Source organism: Aegilops tauschii, chromosome 2 (genome assembly GCF_002575655.3).
Source record: "Aegilops tauschii subsp. strangulata cultivar AL8/78 chromosome 2, Aet v6.0, whole genome shotgun sequence".
In the NCBI taxonomy this organism is placed as follows: Eukaryota; Viridiplantae; Streptophyta; class Magnoliopsida; order Poales; family Poaceae; genus Aegilops; species Aegilops tauschii.
The window spans coordinates 175,469,402-175,480,872 of NC_053036.3; the positions used below are offsets into that span (position 1 = coordinate 175,469,402).

The 11,471-nt window shown below is 43.1% G+C and overlaps 1 pseudogene; it reads left to right on the forward strand.

The window, feature by feature from the left end:
* The first annotated feature begins 205 nt into the window (after positions 1-205).
* On the forward strand, positions 206-7,008 carry LOC109731881 (uncharacterized; annotated as a pseudogene).
* The last annotated feature ends 4,463 nt before the right edge of the window (positions 7,009-11,471 follow it).

Sequence of the window (11,471 nt, forward strand, 5' to 3'; positions counted from 1 at the left end):
CTCAGCCTCCGCTCAAACCTCAAAGTTCACTTTGCTGCTACATATGGATCATTCGCATGACGTTGTTTGCCCTCGACGCGTATGCCGGGATCTCCGAGGCACCGTCGTCCCCTCCTGAGGCGCCATCTTCCGTGTAACACCAAGCTATCGGTTCGCTGCAGCGCTGCCAGGAGCTATCGACTGCAGCAGCGGTGTCACCCAATGTATGGTTCCCAACTTCCCGGACGACTGGATGTCTGATCTGTTCACCGGCATCCTTGCAGAGGACATGCGCAAGATCGCTGACGGCAATGTCAAAGGCCTCTTGCTCACAACAAAGTGGTGCTCGTCGTACAACGGCTCCACCCTCCAAGGTCTCTGTGTCGAGCGGCGGCGAGCAGGGCCGATAGGCGTCTGTGGCTTGCCTCCATCGGCCACGCCCGGTGGAGCGGCATGGACGGCAGCCACTGGCGGCGCTCACAGTCGCACAACTCGGCGCAGAACTCGCCGTGGTCGAGGAGTGACAGTGGTGTGCTGAAATCACGACGGCGACAAGCTACATATGCAACGTCCTGTGCAGCTGAAGCGTAGATGGGTAGGATTAGCTAAACAGGTTTGTAGAAAAACGACTAATAGTCGTTTTACCAAAAGCTCACTTTTTCTGTTTTCTGAAAACCAAGTCTTACTTATCCTGAGGTTTGTTACGCTAACCAAACGTAGTTTTAGGATTAAACGAGTTTAAAGGAAACCGATTTAGTATAATCGCCTTATCCAAACAACCAAATTGCATAGGAACTCGGGTTGCAAGGACCAAAATAAGGTGTGGAAATGTGTGCAAAGAATTATGGGCCTGGACTTAGTCTTACAGCATTAAAAAAACTAAAGTTACGAACTACATGGCCCATCAGATTCGTGAAGACGTATCCCCTCTACGGGGTTCCACAGAGTGAGTATCCCGAGCGCAGTGTCGCCTGCAACACTCCCTAGATAGGCCAGCCCAAGAAACATAGCCGCACGGGACATTGCTTCCTTAATTTTCTTGAAAAACTTTATTTTTTTAATTTTTATTATATTCCGCAATATCCTACAATATAAATATTAATATGCAAAATGTTTATGCAGTGAAAAAAATCACACAACTTTTAGAAAATGTAAATAGCATTCAAAAAATACATGAAAATATTCCCACGTTTCAAAAAAACACACAATCATTTTCTAAAAAAATTCACCAACAGTTTTCTTGAAACGTGATACACCACTCAAGAAATTTCTAAAAAAATCACAGAACTTTTAGAAAATGTAATAAGAAAAATGTTCGCATTAAAAAATGTTTTACACCACTCAAGAAAATTAATACGACATTTAACAAAATGTTCATGTGTTTTAACAAAATTGTTTGTGAACTTTTAAAGAAATGCTTAATAAGTGTACAAAGATGTTCAGCTAGTTTAAAAAATTGTTTGGGTCATTCAAAAAATGTTTCAACATGTATTCAAGAAATATTAACAAGTATTCAAAAATGTTCAAAACATGTACTGTACAACATGTATTTGAAAAAAATTCAAAATACATCAAAAAATATTTTAAGTGTATAAGAAAAATGTACAGTAAATAATTAGACATTTGTTGAAAAAATAAAGAGAAAAAAGAAAAGAACCAGGAAAACCTGAAGAAAAAACACAAATAACCGAAGAAAACCTTGAGAGAGAAACACGGAAACCACCACTGAAACAAAAAAAAAAGTCAAAAAGGTCCAAAATAACCACAGAAAAACAACAACAAAAACACGTGAAAAAACCACCACAAAAACAAACAGGAAAAACCACACGACAAAACTGATCAACAACTTCCTTGAGAAACCGCTCCTCTAGAATTCGTATTGGGCCGGCCCATCTGCTTCCCGCCACAGGTGAGACCTATTTACGATTCGCAGCGGGCGATATATAGCTTCCGCAGGTTCCAGATGTCGCAAACAATGTTTATCTGTGGACAAGGAAAAAAAGGGGGTATTTTTTATTTTATTTTGAACGGGCGGAAAACCTCCGGCCTCTGCATCTGAACGATGCATGCAGCCACTTTATTATTCACACAAGACCTTACAAAGTCATACAACAGTAAGACTAAAGTCACTGTCTAGGCAACATCTGTCGCTACTCCTATCCAGTTGATGAAGCGATGCTGATAGTCTGGGTCTAACACCAAACAGACCTTGCAGCCAAACCTAACGTCTAAGACCTGAGGTCCCAACCAGGACGCCTGCCGGGTATGGGGCACCCACCAGTAAGGCGCACTCCTCAACCAGGACGCCTGCCGGGTATGAGGCCGCCGCAGCCACCTGCCACCAATCCATCTTCAGAGATGTACTATTGCATCTACCTTACCCGATCTAGCTGCCGTCGACGCCACCACGGTGCCAGATAGCGTCACCCTCTGCGCGAGTCCATCATCGCACATCAGACGCCTAATCTCAAGAGCGCCATGCCATCGAGATCTGTCACCATCAATGTGCATGATGAAGCACCGCTCCACCAAAGACGTCGTTCACTGGTCCCTCGAGCCCGCGTACCCTTCCAAGAAAGACGCACCCAAGGTGGAAACGACACAAACGCGCTGCCGTCTTCTGATCTATCAAAGAGGAAGGGGAGTCGGGAGAGGAAGTCCCCCGGCCACCGCCGTCTTCCACGCGAGTTTCACCGGACGGCGTCACCCGGCGGCGGCTCGAGGAGGGGAGGAGGAGAGGGCGGCGGCGACGCCTAGGGTTGGAGAGCCCCCGAGTCGCCCATGGCGGGGGTGACGCGAGGATGAGTTGCATCGATCTTTAAAATGAGAGAGAGTTTCACTTCCCGGCCTCTGCACCAACCAGGAATGCATACATCCATTTTAGTATGAGTACCAAGATAAACATGGTCCTCATAATTTTTTTAAATGAGTATCAAGATATTTCTTGATGAGAGGTTTCACCACACAGCAAGTTTGATCTTCAATAAACAGGAAAAAAAAACTTGTGCATCATGTGTCAATTCTAGGAATTAAACTCGGATCGTTAGGCTGCACAACCGCATGCCCAATCACTGAGCCAAGCTCTCTTTGCAGAACGGGATACATATACAATTTTGAGGTTCATCGAACCATACATACCTTCCCATCGACAACGTAAGTGCTGCTTTAGCTAACCGAAGCACCTCCGGTTTTGAGTCCCTATGTTCATGCTCGATCGTACATTATTAGAGGAACATCCACGCTTTTTTCAAGCCTGCTTATAGCTTCGTTTGGTCTTTTCTTTTTATCTCTACTATTAAAGGAGAATCGAACGTCGTGATGGTTCGACCTCTCTATACCCTCATCCCCGCGATCGCTACTCCCGCCTCGTGCGCTCGCAACTTCCACCGCATCGTGCGCGATTCATACAGAAAGAAAATTCCAGCGTAAACATAGGAGCCGATATGAGAAAAACGAGAAAAGAGCGGCGACCCACGCACGCACGTTCCCCTCCTCGATCCGCAACTGCCGCTTGAACAGTCGTATCGTACCCAGCGTGTCCGCCCTTTCCTCGAGCCTCGACCTTCCCAGCGGCCTCCCCTCCTGTCCTCCCCTCTCCCTCGAGATTTGACCTCTCCAGCGGCTTCAATCTTGGCCCACAGTCCATGCGAGGCATGAAGACGGCGGCGAGGCGACTGTGAAGCAACCGAGGTGAGGATCAGAAGGAATATGAAGTGCTGGGATAAAGCATCAGCTTGGTGTGGTGACCTCGTGGCTACGCCGTTAGCCACCGAAGGTGAAGGCCTTTCTTCCCTACATATCTTCCTCCCCTCGATGTCTAACGCACCAGGGCGCATCCGTCTCCTCGCCGTTGCTACATCATACAGTAGCAGCCATTCGTCTCCTCGCCGGGGCTACATCATACAGTAGCAGCCATGGTTAATGCTATTGGTGCATCTGTCTCTCCAATGTGCTCCCTCTGTAGACTACAGTAGCAGCCATGGTCTCCCGTACTCCCTCTGTAGACACGCATTGTGGTGATTGGGGCGTAGGCAACGGAGACGGATACAGGCAAGCAGGCTCCAACCGAGCTGAGGATGTAAGTTCACTCTGTCTGTGACTACTGACTACAGGTTCAGTTATGCTTTATTACTGTGTTTTTGCAGTTGGGTGCCCAATAATCCGGAAGAGATTTATGGATCAGGTATAGCATAATCAGTTAGAATTATGTCTATGAGTCGAGGTTATCTCCCTTCCTTTCGTCGATATCAATTTTGTATGTGTCATCGATCAAGGTTCGCTGGAGGGTCTAGAAAGTTCCATGTTGTTGGGCAGATGATTTTCTTTTGAGAGGCTGGGCAGAGGATTTCTGTCAAGTGATACACACATCATATCTGAGGCTGCTCCTAATTCAGGAATCAAGGTTCAATAACTTATCGGCGTGTTTGGTTTGGACAAAAAGTGTGGCTTCTGAATACAGCGACTTCCGAAACCGTAGCCAGCTTTGGTTTGCCTCGCCATGTATTCCATAACAGTGCTTTCTGATATGGCACTTCGCAGAGTTGAAATAACCGCACGAACCGGCCGGGTTAAAATCGGGACTCGATTCCACAAACTAAACAAAGGAGGTATTACGTAAAAATATTCGGAAGCAACGCTTCCGGATACACTAAACTGAATACGTTACGTTGCCCGAACCGAACGTGTTGTATATGTTGTTATCAGCAGTTCTATTTATTGTTTATGTGGCATGAGAATTTCGTATGGCTTGTGGAAACAACATAATAAGACCCGTTAAACTGATGCAGGTTATCAACCAAAAGGAAGCATCTAGCAACAAGCTTTTCAAAGATAAAGAGCTCCCCTCGTGTTGGGGATAGGTGAGTTAAAGTTCTGAATTCACATATATTTTTCGTAGGGCATTTGCTTCAAGAGTGCTTCCTCATGTTGTAAACCAGTATGTATCATCCTTGCTTCTTTATTTTTGTACCATCGGTAACACATGATATTTTTTACTCACAACTAAATATTGTAGATTGCAGCTAAAAGACTATTGTAGATTGGGCATTAAACATGTAAAGGTTAAGTACTTAAGTTGCTATATAGGCTTCATGGCACTGGAAAGACCCTGTTGAATGGAAAGGATCCCAAGGTATGGTTATTCTTATTGAGCATCGAGTATAGCTTTGTTACTTGTCTAAATCTATTGATTTGAATCTGTTTATGTTTGGTCATGCGAAATCCTATTGACTGAAATCATGCAGATGTACATAACTGTTAATGTAAAAAATAAAAAATGAAAAATGAAATCATGCAGATGGTACATAACTGTTAATCAAGGAGTGGTAATATTCAACCACACACAGGATGTGGTGTGGATGATTTGCAAAAAATGAAAAATGAAGGATCTTTCAGTGACATAGCCAACTATCTTCTATAGCATATTGCTTTGGTGTGAGGGGAGATCATTAGAAATTAACTGCTTGGATGTGCGCATGTTTTGGCAAAGACTGGGCGTAAAGGAACCAGCGCGATTCTTGGTCTGTCACCCCGCCAGTTTATTGTGTAATAACTGTAAATGTCAAGACTTGGATGGGGTATTTTGCTGAATTAATGGCCAGTCCATTTCACAAAACAATATCAGTCAATTTCAGGTTTTGGCATCGACTGTAACTACGAATCTTCCTCCTTTGAAGTTGGATATTAACGAGCGACTGGATGATTATGCCAAGGTGAATTTTTTTGGCACACAGTTCCGGTAGGTGTGTTCTGCTCATATTATTGTTAAATAAGTAGCATCCTTGTATTCTATGTGGTAAAAAAAATTGCATGTCATTCACCGATTTCAAGAGATTGTGGATGGTCCAGAAGTTTTCTATCTATGAAGGCAGACGCAAGATGAAGTCGTGTGCTTTTACAGGGTCCCTCTTTTTGCATTGTATGGTAGGCTATTGTTTCCTTCAAATTGCCACTTTACCTATGATTAATCTTTCTTACAACACCACTGATGTATTTTCCCTTTTCTTGTCTATGTAGGCCATCTGATTTCCAAAAGCTCCCTGATTTGAAGGTTGGCTAGGCTTGACAGCCTTTACTGTCTTTATGAGTGCCACCATACAAGTCACACTTCAGAATTTTTTAAGGTATATTTTTTATGCACTAAACTAGGGATTATTGGAACAGAGTAATTAATTCCCTGAATATTGGATTGCAACAGAAGAGTCCAAGAAACTCTAAAACTTTGTCGTTGAGGCTAAGAAGAATATGCTTTGCGTCATACCGGCACTTGACAAAAGGATGCTACACAAGGTTTTTTTTGGTTCATCAACTTGCTTGTTGACATTGAGGCAAATCAGCTTGATGAATGGAACACATTCCAAAATAAACGGCTAAAATTTACCTTTGACAAGTACGTGTATTTTTTTCTTACACCCTTTGGCAGATTTGGAAAGATAGAAATGCGTGTTTTTTAGCATAAATGCTTAGGGGTTTATGACAGGATCTGTAGGATCCAGGAGATAATGAGATTGACAAAGCTGGCTTTTGTCAGAGGTGTTCAGGATGATGGTGGCTAATCTTGACTACTGTATTCTGTAACTGGGCTTCGGCCAGAACCTTGTGTCTTTCTCTTCTTCTAATAGATAATACACCTGCCTTTTTTTATTTATTTTAGAAAAGGAGGTTATCCCCCGGCCTCTGCATTCGAAAGATGCATGCGGCTCTATTATTAAACAAGTTCAGCAAAATACAAAGTTTGTAATCCGGAGTACAGCTCACAAAGGGAGCACAAATAAAAAAGGCTAAGCAAATAATCCTGCAAATACCATACGTTTTGATTCATAAACAGTATGGAGTACAACAGAAAAGCTCGACAATCTGCAGGAGCATAAAGTTCTGAAGTAAAATGAACAAAGCATCAACTATCCTAAACTGCAGTAGTCCTATCCCCTATGGGAAGATGCAGCGAGCAGGTACGATGTCTGTGTTGGGGAACGTAGTAATTTCAAAAAAAATCCTACGCACACGCAAGATCATGGTGATGCATAGCAACGAGAGGGGAGAGTATTGTCCACGTACCCTCGTAGACCGAAAGCGGAAGCGTTAGCACAACGCAGTTGATGTAGTCGTATGTCTTCACGATCCGACCGATCAAGTACCGAGCGCACGGCACCTCCGAGTTCAGCACACGTTCAGCCCGATGACGTCCCTTGAACTCCGATCCAGCCGAGTGTTGACAGAGAGTTTCGTCAGCACGACGGCGTGGTGACGATGATGATGTTCTACCGACGCAGGGCTTCGCCTAAGCACCGCTATAGTATTATCGAGGTGGATTAAGGTGGAGGGGGGCACCGCACACGGCTAAAAGATCAAACGATCAATTGTTGTGTCTACGGGGTGCCCCCTGCCCCCGTATATAAAGGAGCAAGGGAGGAGGAGGCCGGCCCTAGGAGGAGGGCGCGCCAAGGGGGGAGTCCTACTCCCACCGGGAGTAGGACTCCTCCTTTCCTTGTTGGAGTAGGAGAAGGGAAGGGAGAAGGAGAAGGAAGGAAGGGGGCGCCCCCCTCTCTAGTCCAATTCGGACTAGTCCATGGGGAGGGGTGCGGCCACCCTTTGGGGCCTTTCTCTCCTTTCCTGTATGGCCCATTAAGGCCCAATACGAATTCCCGTAACTCTCCGGTACTCCGAAAAATACCCGAATCACTCGGAACCTTTCCGATATCCGAATATAGTCGTCCAATATATCGATCTTTACGTCTCGACCATTTCGAGACTCCTCGTCATGTTCCCGATCTCATCCGGGACTCCGAACTCCTTCGGTACATCAAAACACATAAACTCATAATATAACCATCATCTAACTTTAAGCGTGCGGACCCTACGGGTTCGAGAACTATGTAGACATGACCGAGACACGTCTCCGGTCAATAACCAATAGCGGAACTTGGATGCTCATATTGGCTCCCACATATTCTGCGAAGATCTTTATCGGTCAAACCGCATAACAACATACGTTGTTCCCTTTGTCATCGGTATGTTACTTGCCCGAGATTCGATCGTCGGTATCTCAATACCTAGTTCAATCTCGTTACCGGCAAGTCTCTTTACTCGTTCCGTAACACATCATCCCGCAACTAACTCATTAGTTGCAATGCTTGCAAGGCTTTAAGTGATGTGCATTACCGAGAGGGCCCAGAGATACCTCTTCAACAATCGGAGTGACAAATCCTAATCTCGAAATACGCCAACCTAACAAGTACCTTCGGAGACACCTGTAGAGCACCTTTATAATCACCCAGTTACGTTGTGACATTTGGTAGCACACAAAGTGTTGCTCCGGTAAACGGGAGTTGCATAATCTCATAGTCATAGGAACATGTATAAGTCATGAAGAAAGCAATAGCAACATACTAAACGATCGAGTGCTAAGCTAACGGAATGGGTCAAGTCAATCACATAATTCTCCTAATGATATGATCCCGTTAATCAAATGACAACTCGTGTCTATGGCTAGGAAACATAACCATCTTTGATCAACGAGCTAGTCAAGTAGAGGCATACTAGTGACACTCTGTTTGTCTATTTATTCACACATGTATCATGTTTCCGGTTAATACAATTGTAGCATGAATAATAAACATTTATCATGATATAAGGAAATAAATAATAACTTTATTATTGCCTCTAGGGCATATTTCCTTCAGTCTCCCACTTGCACTAGAGTCAATAATCTAGTTCACATCGCCATGTGATTTAACATCAATAGTTCACATCACCATGTGATTAACACATTGTCATGTGACCAACACCCAAAGGGTTTACTAGAGTCAATAATCTAGTTCACATCGCTATGTGGTTAACACCCAAAGAGTACTAAGGTGTGATCATGTTTTGATTGTGAGATAATTTTAGTCAACGGGTCTGTCACATTCAGATCCGTAAGTATTTTGCAAATTTCTATGTCTACAATGCTCTGCACGGAGCTACTCTAGCTAATTGCTCCCACTTTCAATATGTATCCAGATTGAGACTTAGAGTCATCTGGATCAGTGTCAAAATTTGCATCGACGTAACTCTTTACGACGAACTCTTTTTGTCACCTCCATAATCGAGAAACATATCCTTATTCCACTAAGGATAATTTTGACCGCTGTCCAGTGATCTACTCCTAGATCACTATTGTACTCCCTTGCCAAAATCAGTGTAGGGTATACAATAGATCTGGTACACAGCATGGCATACTTTATAGAACCTATGGCCAAGACATAGGGAATGACTTTCATTCTCTTTCTATCTTCTGCCGTGGTCGGGCTTTGAGTGTTACTCAATTTCACACCTTGTAACACAGGCAAGAACTCTTTCTTTGACTGTTCCATTTTGAACTACTTCAAAATCTTGTCAAGGTATGTACTCATTGAAAAACTTATCAAGCGTCTTGATCTATCTCTATAGATCTTGATGCTCAATATGTAAGCAGCTTCACCGAGGTCTTTCTTTACAAAACTCCTTTCAAACACTCCTTTATGCTTTGCAGAATAATGCTACATTATTTCCGATCAACAACATGTCATTCACATACACTTATCAGAAATGCTCTAGTGCTCCCACTCACTTTCTTGTAAATACAGGCTTCACCGCAAGTCTGTATAAAACTATATCCTTTGATCAACTTATCAAAGCGTATATTCCAACTCCGAGATGCTTGCACCAGTCCATAGATGGATCGTTGGAGCTTGCATATTTTGTTAGCACCTTTAGGATTGACAAAACCTTCTGGTTGCATCATATACAACTCTTCTTTAATAAATCCATTAAGGAATGCAGTTTTGTTTATCTATTTGCCAGATTTCATAAAATGCGGCAATTGCTAACATGATTCGGACATACTTAAGCATAGATACGAGTGAGAAACTCTCATCGTAGTCAACACCTTGAACTTGTCGAAAACCTTTTGCGACAATTCTAGCTTTGTAGATAGTAACACTACTATCAGCGTCCGTCTTCTTCTTGAAGATCCATTTATTTTCTATGGCTTGCCGATCACCGGGCAAGTCAACCAAAGTCCACACTTTGTTCTCATACATGGATCCCATCTCAGATTTCATGGCCTCAAGCCATTTTGCGGAATCTGGGCTCATCGTCGCTTCCTCATAGTTTGTAGGTTCGTCATGGTCAAGTAACATGACCTCCAGAACTGGATCACCGTACCACTCTGGTGCGGATTTCATTCTGGTTGACCTACGAGGTTCGGTAGTAACTTGATCTGAAGTTACATGATCATCATCATTAGCTTCCTCACTAATTGGTGTAGGAGTCACAGGAACAGATTTCTGCGATGAACTACTTTCCAATAAGGGAGCAGGTACAGTTACCTCATCAAGTTCTACTTTCCTCCCACTCACTTCTTTCGAGAGAAACTCCTTCTCTAGAAAGGATCCATTCTTAGCAACGAATGTCTTGCCTTCGGATCTGTGATAGAAGGTGTACCCAACAGTCTCCTTTGGGTATCCTATGAAGACATATTTCTCCGATTTGGGTTTGAGCTTATCAGGATGAAACTTTTTCATATAAGCATCACAACCTCAAACTTTAAGAAACGACAACTTTCGTTTCTTGCCAAACCACAGTTCATATTGTGTCGTCTCAACGGACTTAGACGGTGCCCTTTTCAACGTGGATGCAGCTGTGTTTAATGCATAACCCCAAAACGATAGTGGTAAATCGGTAAGAGACATCATAGATTGCACCATATCTAATAAAGTACGGTTACGATGTTCGGACACACCATTACACTGTGGTGTTCCAGGTGGCGTGAGCAGTGAAACTATTTCACATTGTTTTAACTGAAGACCAAACTCGTAACTCAAATACTCTTCTCCACGATCAGATCGTAGAAACTTTATTTTCTTGTTACGATGATTTTCCACTTCACTCTGAAATTATATGAACTTTTCAAATGCTTCAGACTTCTGTTTCATTAAGTAGATATACCCATATCTGCTCAAATCATCTGTGAAGGTCAGAAAATAATGATACCCACTACGAGCCTCAATATTCATCGGACCACATACATTAGTATGTATGATTTCCAACAAATCTGTTGCTTGCTCCATTGTTCCGGAGAACGGCGTTTTAGTCATCTTGCCCAAGAGGCATGGTTCGCAAGCATCAAGTGATTCCAAAATCCCATCAACATGGAGTTTCTTCATGCGCTTTACACCAATATGACCTAAACGACAGTGCCACAAATAAGTTGCACTATCATTATTAACTTTGCATCTTTTGGCTTCAATATTATAAATATGTGTATCACTACGATCGAGATCCAACAAACCATTTTCATTGGGTGTATGACCATAGAAGGTTTTATTCATGTAAATAGAACAACAATTATTCTCTAACTTAAATGAATAACCATATTGCAATAAACATGATCAAATCATATTCATGCTCAACGCAAACACCAAATAACACTTACTTAGGTTCAACACTAATCCCGAAAGTGTAGGGAGCGT